Here is a 12,278-nt window from a genome sequence, read left to right on the forward strand (position 1 = left end):
ACCTGTTTGAAGTTGGACATGCCTGCCCTGTTGAATTCAATTTCACCTGTAGCTGTGCCTTTAACAGCAGTTTCATCTGCAGCAATTAGCAGGTGAGAGTTTGAACTCTGCCATGAAAGTAGCTCACCTGCTGATCCCTGAGGATAACAACTCCCTTAAAGAGACAGGAGTAGGCCAAGCCCTTGTTTCTAGCCTATTGGCAGCTCTAACAAATGCACACATTCAGATGTGTGAAAATGCTTTTCTGTAACAGTGATACCCATCCCATTGCAGTTTATGAGCTTTGAGGCTATAGAAACTTTGAGATGCAAAAGGTTGTCTAGATTCATTTCAGGTTGGGTTTGAGGATTGAAACTGCCTTGATTATATTGGAGGAAAGAGAGCAGGAGAGTTAAGGCCCAATCCTAACCAACTTTCCAGCTCTGGAGTAGACACAGTGCAGCCCCATGGTAAGGGAACGGTATGTTCCCATAGCTTAAGAAGGCCCCAGTGACTGCCCCTCCACAGGATGCAGCACACACTCTACTGGCACAACTGCACCAGCACTGGAAAATTGGATCAAATTGGGCCCATAGGCTGTTGGTTTCTCTCATCTACTGCTGCTTCCAGGCCTTTTTAAAATGGAAAGGGTTCTTCCCAGTGTGATCCCACACAATCAGTGATTATATAGGGAACATGATGTCACGGCACCATAGAAGGAAACCATTTTGTTTTTGGCATTCTGTAAAACTTACAATCCTTACAATCCTAATCCTATCCGTATCTACTCACAAGTAAGTCCCATTTTGTGCAATGGGGCTTACTCCCAGGAATGTGGGGATAGGATTGCTGCCTTATGGTCAGTTTGCCAGATGTCTACCGATGTTTTACCCTTCCTTTAGGGATGCCCTAACAGGATATGAAGAGAAAACTCATTTTAGGGGAAATAGAATTGGGTCAAGGGTTTGGAGAAGTGGCTAAGAGCCCAATCCTATCCAATTTTCCAGGGCCGGTGCAACTATATCCATGGGGCTTGCACTGCATCCTGCGGTGGGGGATAGTCACATAGGCCTCCTCAAGCCATGGGAGCATTTGTTCCCTTACTTCAGGGCTGCATTGCGGCTGCACCAGAGCTGGAAAGTTGGATAGGATTGGGCCCTAAGAGGTTAAGTGCTAGAAGTGGTTCCTTTCCCTTTTGTTTGTCCTAAGGCACCAAGATAAAGCAAGACAAGAGATACAGGGTCCAATCCTATCCAATTTTCCAGTCCCAGTGCAGCTGTGCCAATGGGGCATTCATTGTATCCAGTGGTGGGAAGGCAGTCCCAGAGGCCTCCTTAAGGTAAGGAAACATTTGTTCCCTTCATTGGGGTTACATTGAAGCTGTGCTGGTGCTGGAAAATTGGATAGGATTGGGCCATAAATTGATACAGAGTTTCAGGAAATTCATGCTCCCTATTCAAGGCCCACCATCCCTCAGTACAAAGCCTGAAAGTCAGCCTTCTAGGAGGCAAAAGGCAGGCAGGAGAGAGAGAGCGAGTGGCCACCAAATGCTCTCTTTATACCCGTTTTTCACTCTTATAAAAAAAATAAGGGTGGATGATATGACATTGTGCATGAGGTATCAGGCACGTACACCTCAGGTGACTAGAAAGAAAAAAAGAGAGTTTGATTGCCACCTGGCACTTCCAAAAAAATGTTTCCAATCTTGCAACTCTGCTAGATGTTCGACAGTTGTGGGCCCAATCCTATCCAACTTTCCAGCACTGGGGCAGCCGCCATGCAGCCCTGTGGTAAGGGAACAAATGTTCCCATATCTTGAGGAGGCCTGTGTGACTGCCTCCTCACCACAGGATGCAGTGCACACTCCATTGGCACAGCTGCACCGGTACTGGAAAATTGGATAGGATTGGGCCCTAAGTTAGAGCCCTTTTATGTTTTATTGCTCTGTGTTATCCCATGTATATTTTATTCTGAGAGCATTTGTTCTCCTTATGCAATCCTAGTCTAAATAAACTTTACCAACCATTTTTGATTAGTTTGGGTGACTTTAAAGGTATGCTAAGTGACAATGCAGAAGCCTTAGACAGGACTTGGCTAAATTGGGAAATGAAAGTGATTACAGGTCAGGCCTCCATATCAGCAGATTCTATATTGGCAGATCTGGCTCAACGTGGATCACCCAGACCCATGTTGAGCCAGACTTGGGCCAACCTGAGGCCTCCGGAGGTGACCAAAACTGTGCTCCAGTCACCTCTGGGGGGCTTTCTGAAGCCCGCAGAGGCCACCCACCTCTAACTGCAACCTGTGCGGGCTTCAGAATGGCTGTTTTGGCAAAAAAAAAAAAAAAAAGCAATTTCCAGCATCCAGAGGGAAACCAGAAGTGACTTTCCCCCCTTAAAAGGAAGCCTTCAGGGGCTTCCTCGGACCTCAGAATGTCTTATAAGGGCAAAAGATGTCACTTCTGGCTTCCTTCGGGAAACTGAAACAGCCATTCTGAAGTTCTCAGGGGCTACAGGAGGATGCATGTGGCCTCTGTGGGCTGTAGAAAACCCTCTGGTTGGGACCAGAGCACAAATCTGGTTGCCTCCAGAGGGCTTAAAGGGGCTGAAGCTGCGGATTTCATTATCTGTGGTTTTTGGAATCTGCAAGGTTTCAAGAAACAAATTCACTGTAGTTCCCGAGACCCCACCTGTATTTAAAAGTATACTGGCACTTTTGCCTGGAGCCATGAGTAAGGGAGTGTAGACATACAATAGTGGCAGTAACTACCTGCCTATTTGAATGATATAGGGTCTGAGAGAAGCCTGTAGGAATGGGTTGTGAGATAGAGTTTCTGGGAACCAGCAAATTGGACTGCTGTGCTGTTAGAGCTAAACTGGGAGTATTGAAGTAGTTTTGTACCTTGCTCCTAAATCCTAAATTATTTAAAATTATTACCGGTCCCAGCTACCATTACACCTCAAAATTCCTATGGGATTTATGGTCAGGGTCTGTATCAAAATTCCCCCTATTCCTCTCACTGTGAATAAAGGGTGAAGACTGCATCTCTGTTGTCCAAACAACTCAGTAGATGCTCCTTATTTAATTGTTTAAATATTTGAAGAGTCAATGTCACAGGGAGCAGAAAGGTCTGAGGCTGCAACTGTTGTACTTGGTATTGGGAAGGGGGCTCAGGTTAGAAAACTATGGCATCCGTCCCACTATCGTAATGTTTAACCAGTCTCTAAGTATGTCCTAAATGGAGTTAATCATTGCCATGAGATGTAACATTGCCCTTATTTAGAGTTGAAACAACCTAGTATTGTTTCAGCACCATTGCTGTGGACAGTTACCAAGGAAGAAGTTGATGATGGTTTGTGCTTAAAATAACCTACTTGAGCAGTGGGTTGTCTCAACAATTCAAATATTTTAATTCCCATGGAGCCAAAAGTTGTGACATCCCAATTAAAACTCTTCTGTAATATATAGTTATTTTACTTTTAAAAAATTAGAAAAAAAATCAACTTGGAAAACAATCATACATATAGTACCCCCATAGAAGGTTTGGTTCCTTCAGCAGTCACATCCATGGAGCATATCCCCCATTTCTCAGTCCTATATATCTGGCATAGGTCCAAGGAGACCTGTGAGGCTCTTAGGGCAGGGCCTTGGGTTCACCTGACTGGTCCTTTAAGGGAGCCTCAGAAGACCTCAGACTGGCTCAGGGAGAGGGGGTTACAGCATCCAGGTCCCTGGCTGGGTTGTTTCTGCCTGAGTCCTGGGCAGGGGCTGTTGGCTGGACAGCCAGCCTCCCAGCATCACTGGGCTCCCAGCTTTTGTAGGGCCAGCTACCTCCCCACAGCCCCTCCCCTTCCCCCTCAAGGGAGGTATAAAAGGCGGTTCCCTAGGAGCCACCCTTCCCTGGGCTTTAAAGGCCTCCCTTCCTCCCCTGTGTTCCTTTCACCTTGCCCTTCCTCCCACCCTGCTGGCTTCTCCCCCCTCCTGTTGCCTAGTTCTCCAGCCCTGGAGCCTTCTCCTGAGGTAAGGTGGGGGCCCTGGTGCAGGGTGGGGACCCTGACAAAACCCATAGGCCAATGGGCAGGTTATGCAGAGGTAAGGGAAAAATATTTTCTCTTACTTCTCACAGGCCTTCTGATTCCCCTCCCAACACCACCGCCATAGCATGCAATATGAACCTCCATGGTACATCTGCATGCTACAGCATGGCAGGGGTTAGGATTGGGCTGTTAATCAGTTTCATCAAGGCACGGTCCCATAACACTATTGTTATGGCCAGGGTCAGTCTGAAAGGCTTGCATTGGGCAATGAGTGGGGGGACAGTGAACTAACAACCATTCCACACATCTGCTACCCCCTCTGGCCCACCATTGAAAGGCGCACACTAGCCAGCACTGAAAAATTTTTTAAAGCCTCCTGCAGCCACCTCCTTGCTCTCCCTCACCACTAGGCTGATTGACAGCCCAATCCTATGCCTGTCTACTCAGAAGTAAGTCCTATTAGAGTCAATGGGGCTTACTCCCAGGAAAGTGTGGATAGGATTGGGCTGTAAGGGAGCAATCCTAACCAAGTTTCCAGCACTGACATAGCCAGTGGGGCATATGCTGCATCCTGACATAGCCAGTGGGGCATGTGCTGTGGGGAAAGTGGAGGCATGTGCTGTGGGGAAAGCCAGTGGGGAAAGTGTGGATAGGATTGGGCTGTAAGGGAGCAATCCTAACCAACTTTCCGGCACTGACATGGCCAGTGGGGCATGTGCTGCATCCTGCAGTTGGGGGGGGGCAGTCAAGGAGGCCTCCTCAAGGTAAGGCAATGTTTGTTCCCTTACCGCAGAGTTGCATTGCCCTTATGTCAGTGCTGGAAAGTTGGTTAGGATTGCGACCTTAGAAAGCAGCTAGGTGGGCCAAGCAATGAGACTGGGAGGAAGAGTAAAGTATGTACATAGGTTTTTTTTTTTTTTAAAAATAACTTTTTGTTGTTGTTGGGTGGGCAGTGTAACACACTTGGTCAGACTCAGCCAAGCTTCAGTTACTACTACAGTTAGATAACACCTCACTTCTGAGATGAAAGAGTATGGTGCTAGAGCAGTGATTTTCAACCTTTTCCGTCTCATGGCACACTGACAAGGTGCTAAAATTGTCAAGGCATACAATCAGTTTTTTGACCATTGACAAGGCACACAATGCTGCTGGTGGGGGCTCACATCCTCATTGGCCCTATTAATAAATGACCCTCCCCCAAACTCCCAGGGCACACCTGCAGACCATTTGCAGCACACCAGTGTGCCATGGCACAGTGGTTGAAAATGGCTGTGCTAGAGTATGGTGCTAAAGTAGCGTGTGTATTCTGCAATCCACGTAAGGACAGTGACATCCTCTAGGCAACGAATAGGTTAAGAAAGGCATCTCAAGTTGTTAAAGTCTTAGGTCTTCATGTTCCTGAAAAAAAATAATTTTAATCAAACTGTGTTAGGCGTTTTACATCTTGTGAATACCTTTGGGCAGGGGACTGGGGGACCAGCTCAGTCCTCTCTCCTTGTTTTTTTCGCCTTCTGATGCAACTCTTTCTTTTACCTTCTTTTGTTTAATCTCTGCTAGGAATGTGTAACTTCTTCAGCCTATTAGGTCACTTTGCATTTGCATTCCTCTTATTACAGCATATACGAAGCTTCTCAAACCTATAACAACCAACCAATCTATATGTAGGAGCCTAGTTATAAAAAGAAAGGAGTAAAATTTTTAAAACAAATAATGTACATAGCACTACGGTCATGTTATGGCACACTGTATACTTGATCATCATTATAGTGCTGCAAAAATGATGGTGAGTTGCTTTGCATGACTGGCATACTGCATACCCTTATGAATCATGAGTTTGATAGGCATGCTATACACTGCTATACACTTTGGTGGAACTCCAGCTGTATCATGTGACATATTTGTAGTGCAAGGACTTTCTTGGTAGCTTGGGACTAGTTTAGAAGGCAGCAACAACATACAGGGCAACATTTAGCATCAGAACCTGAATGCATTAAGGCATGTTTAGAATGAATACAAAGTTGTTTTATTTGCACACAGAATTTAAATTTCTTTGGGAAGGAATTGGATGGTAGGACACTTGTGGGTGAAGTGACTTTGCAGTCATGCCCTCCAAGAAAGGGATTGTGACTAGAAGCCACAAGGGAAGGACAGATAACCATGTACGGCCCAGATGACTTCAGGATGTCTTCAGAAGTGCTGTTATGAGACAAAAACAAGCATGGTGTTCAAATTCATTATCATGTGGGTGTTAGTTGGGTTTGAATGAAGTGGGTGAATGAAGTGGGTTTGCAGCAGGGTGCATTCTTTAATGGGGGTAACACAGTCACATTTTTCTCTCAATGATGGCTGTTGCTTGCGTATGCTGAAAAGACCATAGAGTAAAAACAGCACTAAATTTTCAAATGGCATTATGGTTGCATGGGAAATATTGTTGTAAGACTGCATCTTTATATGTGCACCAAGCAGCAGAAGGGGAAGGGCCAGACATTGGCTTGCAGCAGTATTTACTGAGAGCTCTTGCTAGAGTGGGGCCTATCATGCCATGGTAAATTGTGTGAAGTGGAAAGTATTGATTTGAATTGGCTTCCCTTTTAATGATATGTCAGATCTATAATGAGTTGAGGTTCAGTGTCAGCCTTTTATATCTATTCCATTTGAATGAACAGTTTTATGCGGACAAAGGGAGGGTTGTCTTTTCAGTCATTCTGTTGTTAGCTTTTCTGACAAGGAGCCTGCCCCACTACTGGGAGATCATCAAGGTAAAAAGCATTATCTTATACTCATGAGATGTTTGTTTTCCATCTAGTTAATTAAATGCCTGTCATGTTATTTCAATATTGAGAAACTTTTACCTCAAAGAGGCCTTTGGGACAGCCCCCTTCCCCCCTCTCCCGGATACAGCACATACTCCATTGGTACAGCCGCATGCTCAGGAGGGATTTAGTTAGGACTGGGATGTAATAGAGCAGCAGAACAACCCACTGAAAAACAAACAGAAAAAATAGGCCTGAAGAACTGAGCAAAACAGAAAGGTCTTCAGCCATTGCTGGAACAGAGGCAAAGATGTAGACAACTCCGCATCCTGGGGTGGGGAGTTCCACATACTGAATGCCACCTCAGATAAGGCCCTCTTATATGTCACCACCAGATGCATTTCTTCTAGTCCTCTAAGCTTAGGCCATATCTTTCAATCCTCTACACAAAAATCAAATAACTCAATGGCTCCCTGTCCCAAAAGGGCTCACAATCTAAAAAGATGCAAAAGAATACCAGCAGACAGCCACTAGAACAGACACTGCTGGGGTGAGATGGGCCAGTTACTCTCCCCCTGCTAAAAAAAGGAGCACCCACTTGAAAAAGTGCCTCTTACCCAATTAGCAGGGTAATGTTATTAGTGATGTTCTTCAGCTTAATTATTAGTGGTATGTTACTCCTTCGTTCTTTCCATATAAATGTTTGTATGCTGCTCGGAATGCAAAGTGTTAGAAATATGTTTCTCCACTAGAAGATGGCGCTCTGAAGCAGGAATAAGTGGATAAGCCCCCAAAGAACTGCGTTTATGTAGTGCTTGCTTGACCATGCAGGCTAATGTGCCAGAAGATAGGCTGTACACAGCCCATTGACTCCCCTCCAGGGGATATGCTTTGTTTTTCTTTTCTGCCTTTCTCAGCCTGCGCATAGGCAAACAATTATGCAAGAGAAGCTTAAAATGGGTGGAAAATTTTTCATTGTGCGTATTTGTACATGTTGGAATTGGTGGGATTGGGAAAACTGCAGTGCTTTGATTTCCAGGCTTTGCATTAGTGAGGATGAAACCAAAACACTCATCCTCTCTAAAAATAGCACTAGGTGAAATTTGTGCTGCAGGCTGAGAGCTCTGCTGTGCTGGAACTTGCCATCATGTCTGTTAGCTCAGCGCATCCTTTTTCAGATCCTTCTGCTCCCATTTGGAGGTGAGGTTCTATAATTCATGAATCAAAGAGTAATTGTTACTTTTTGCATCAATCAATAGCAGCTTATGATGTGTTTCCTTTAATAAATTTGGACAACATTCCCTTGCCTAAATATAGCTGGTCTATTTTCTAGCTGTGCTGAGTGCATTAGGCATATGATTTGTTTGTGTCTGTGGGGTTTTAAATCCTGCAGTGAAGCAGGTTTAAAGGCTCTTGAAGGCAGCACTGTCTTGCTGTACTGCATAAGCTGGTACAGTTGCCTCTCTTGGCAATGCAGCAAATTTGCAAATAAAATGGCAGATGTGCTTGGTCACTTGAGGCCTTTAACTGCAACACAGTGTAGCATTTTGTTTTATCTAATTCAGGGGTGCCCAAATCCCAGCCTGCAGGCCACTTGCGGCCAACTGCAGGTCCCCATCTGGCCCCCAGGGGGTTCCCCCATCTCCAATGGGCACTTGGCCCTCATCCCAGCCCATGCTGGCCCGCCACGGGAGCGCCGTGCCTTGTTTTTCTTCGCTGCCGCTGGGCTCAGTGGCAGCGAAGGAAAGACAAGCCCAGCACGTGCGCAGGGCCTTTTATAGTGGGAAGGTAATGTGAGACTTGCAGGCCTCATGTTACTTCCCACTATAAAAGACCCTGCGTGCTTGCCGGCTGGTCTCTTCCTGCCTTGCCCATGGGCTGGGCTGGGCTCCACTCAGCTGGGCTTGGCTCCCCTCCTGCCACCTGAGCCAGGGGAGTGCAGGAGAGAGAGAGATCCCCTGCAGGAGGTCTCTCCCTGCCTTGCCCTTCCAGTGGGCTGGGCTGGGCTCCACTCGCTGGGCTCGGCTCCCCTCCCCTCCCGCAACCTGAGCCAGGGGAGTGCAGGAGAGGGAGAGGGAGAGATCCCGCCCAGCCCGCAGCACATGTTAGGGTGAATGGGATCATAAACTGGCATGAAGATTCCCCCCCCCCTTATTAATAATAATACAGGTATTTCTATACTGCCTTTCTTGGTCCTCAGATTTCTCCTCGGACTTTATTCAAGGCAGTTTACATAGGCAGGCTAATTAAATCCCCGTAGGGATTTTTACAATTTGAAAGAAGGTTCTATCTTTCAAGAAACCACAACATTCAGATGTTTCTTTCTGATCTGGTCGCAACATTCTGGCCTCCATCCTCCTACGCTCAGAGCAGATGGAATAACTCGGCTCAGCTTGTCAGCTGCTTCAAGGTCGCAGGGTGCCGGTGGCCTCGAACTGGCGACCTGCGGATGTTATCTTCAGGCAAATGAAGGCTCTACCTTCTAGACCAGACCTCTTGCCCTTATTAGGGTGAATGAGATCATAAACTGGATTGAATTCATTCATTCATTTTCCCTCTCTAATATATTCATTTATGTAAATTTATTCAAATTTGAAATGTAAATGAATTCTGCCTTATTACATGCTTCCTTATAGTTAAGCATTTCTTGAAAACACTTTTATTCCCTGTCATGGCACTGCAGAATATATTTTGGCATTTTAATGTATTGTGGATGTGGGAATAAGATGAAAGATGCTGGAAAGCTACAGGAATGTGAATGCTTTGATCCTTAACAACAGGACAATGTGTCCTCCTGATATGCTGTGAACATCCTGGTTATATTTCTTCCAAACAGCTTTGTGACTATGTACAAGGTCTGGTCTTTGAAATGTGTGAACTGACAGGAAGACAAGGAGGGGTTAAATCTTTGAAGTGAGTGGAAGAAGAGCAGATCCAGGTGCTGCTGCCTTAGGAGACTTGAGCAATAACCATAGCTCAATAACCAGTGGCATAGCTAAGGGGGTGCAGGGGGTAGCAGTTGCACTGGGCATCAAGTTTTATGGAGGCAACAAGCTGAGCTTGACACTAGTGACCAAAATTGTGAAAATCTTGGTATGTATGGATAACACCATCATGTTATATATAATTGGAAAGGTAATTTAATGCAGAATGCAATGCAACAAACAGCACCTGAATATCTGTATTCTATCAAAAGTTATGGCCAATTAACCAGAAAATGAAACTGACCTATGAGACTGATTGTTCTGAGTGCCATTGAGATGTTATTATGATACAGCATGGAACCAATAACTTTTTATTTATTTATTTAATTAAATTTGATTTTGTCATTTGGGGGGGGGGCTACAAAATCTTCTTTGACTTCAGGTAGCAGATAGATGCCTTAGCTATGCTACTGGCTGGAGGAGGCAGCAGAGCAAGTGGGTGGTGAGCTGCTGGGGGGAGGAGGTGGGTTCCTCCCAATTTTTACTTTTTTAAAAGCCCGGGTGTGACATCACTTCTGGTTGTTGACATCACTTCCGGGGCAACATTTTGAATTTGGCACCAGGCTACACGATCATTAGCTACGCCACTGGCAATAACAACCTGGCCAAAGAGAGAAGTGCCAAGTGCATCCAATTTGGTATTATGCCAAACACACTGTACATGCAAGGGTTCTGATTGGGTCTTGATGAGGTGAGATGACTCAGCATATTCTGTGGGTGATGATTGTCCACATTTCTACCCTTTCTTCTCCTTCCTGGCCACTTTTGTGTTCCCTTCTTCCTCTTTATCCTTATTGTCCCTTTTACATTCCTTTTCTTCTTTCCTGAGGCATCTATCACATTCCTTTCTTCCCTTTCCAAGCTGGCTTCTAGGTATGCTATAGCGAGGGGGGGGGAGGCAGAGAGTCAAGGATTGGAAGGCAGCATCTTAAAGGGTAAAGCTGTCTGAGCTTGGCTTGGTTCCATTTATCTTCATTTGGAGCAGTGTGTTTGAAGTGTGAAACTTCTTCCAACAGCTCCAGCCCCATCATAAAGTGTGAGGGAGGCAGAGTCCAGCTATGGGAAGTGAAAGTAAATAGGAAAAGAGCCAGAAGCTGCCTTACATAAGAACATAAGAGCATAAGAACAGCCCCACTGGATCAGGCCATAGGCCCATCTAGTCCAGCTTCCTGTATCTCACAGTGGCCCACCAAATGCCCCAGGGACATGCCTTAACACCACCCCATCTCACCCGCCTAATAGCCGCCATGTCCAGAACACTCCTGGCATCCAAAAGAAAATTCAGTATGTATGCAGTTTAATGGAGCAACTGGATTCCCCGGTAAGTAGGTAGCCAGAGTCTCTGATCCAATCCAGGAGATGGTAACTAAGACCACCCACTATTTGGGGGGATAAATATTAACAATCATATTACTTCCTGTCAGTTTTCTTAGCACCCTTTTAAAATGAGTCTTCAGCCTCCCCCCCATTTTAATTAATTCAAACTTTATATAAAGTTGGGGCACACCTTTAAATAGAAATTCATACTTTATATATAAATGAAAATAATTTTGTTTTGGGGATGTCAGAAATCTATGGACCCCAGGTGCCAAATCTTCCTGGACTAGAACCCCTTTTAAAGGCATCTAGGCCAGATACCATCACCATATCCTAAGGCAAGAAGTTCCACAGGTTAATGACACGCTGGATAAAGCAATATTTTCTTTAGTCTGTTCTAAATCTCCTGACACTCAATTTTAGTGGATGTACCCTGGTTCTGGTGTGGTGTGAGAGGGAAAAGAACATCCCTCTATCCACTTTATCCATCCCCTATATCAGGGGTGTCAAACATCCGGGGGCTGCATGCGGCCCACAGAAGCCTTTTATTCAGCCCTCACTCTCAGCTGCTAAGCAGTGCTGAGGTGTTACTGCTAAAAGGGCAGCCCCCACAAAAATTGGGCTTTCCCATATCTTGAAATATGATAAAGATTTGCATGTTTTCTCTTCAGTCATTTGTAGTTAATGAATTCCTAATTGAGAAAAAGTGCTTATTTTTGGTTATGAGTTGTTTAATGACATCACTTCCTGCCTAACGACACAGCTTCTGGCCCTCAGAAAGCATCATGAATGCCATTTGGCCTTCGGTATGAAATGAGTTTGACACCCCTGCCCTATATAATTTTGTATGCCTCAATTATGCCTCCCCTCAGGCACCTTTTTTCTTGACTGAAGAGCCCCAAACACTGTAGCCTCTCCTCATAAGTGAGGTGCCCTAGCCCACTAAGCATGTAATGGCGTGGGCACTGCAACAACAAAGACACTGTCCTGCACATCCACCATCTTCTGTCAGTGGCAGACCCTGAAGCAGGGCTTCCACTACAGATGAAGCAGGCAGGCAGATTCATGTGAGAGGGGATGGCCTTTTAAATATCTTGGCCCTAAACTGTACCAATCACCTGGTGCTGGAAGATTAGAAGTTTTGCCTTCAAGTTTGGTTTACGCATCACAACAGTAGCTGTGGTTGCTAAGGATTAAGTCATGCAATC

Source organism: Tiliqua scincoides, chromosome 1 (genome assembly GCF_035046505.1).
Source record: "Tiliqua scincoides isolate rTilSci1 chromosome 1, rTilSci1.hap2, whole genome shotgun sequence".
Lineage (NCBI taxonomy): Eukaryota > Metazoa > Chordata > Lepidosauria > Squamata > Scincidae > Tiliqua > Tiliqua scincoides.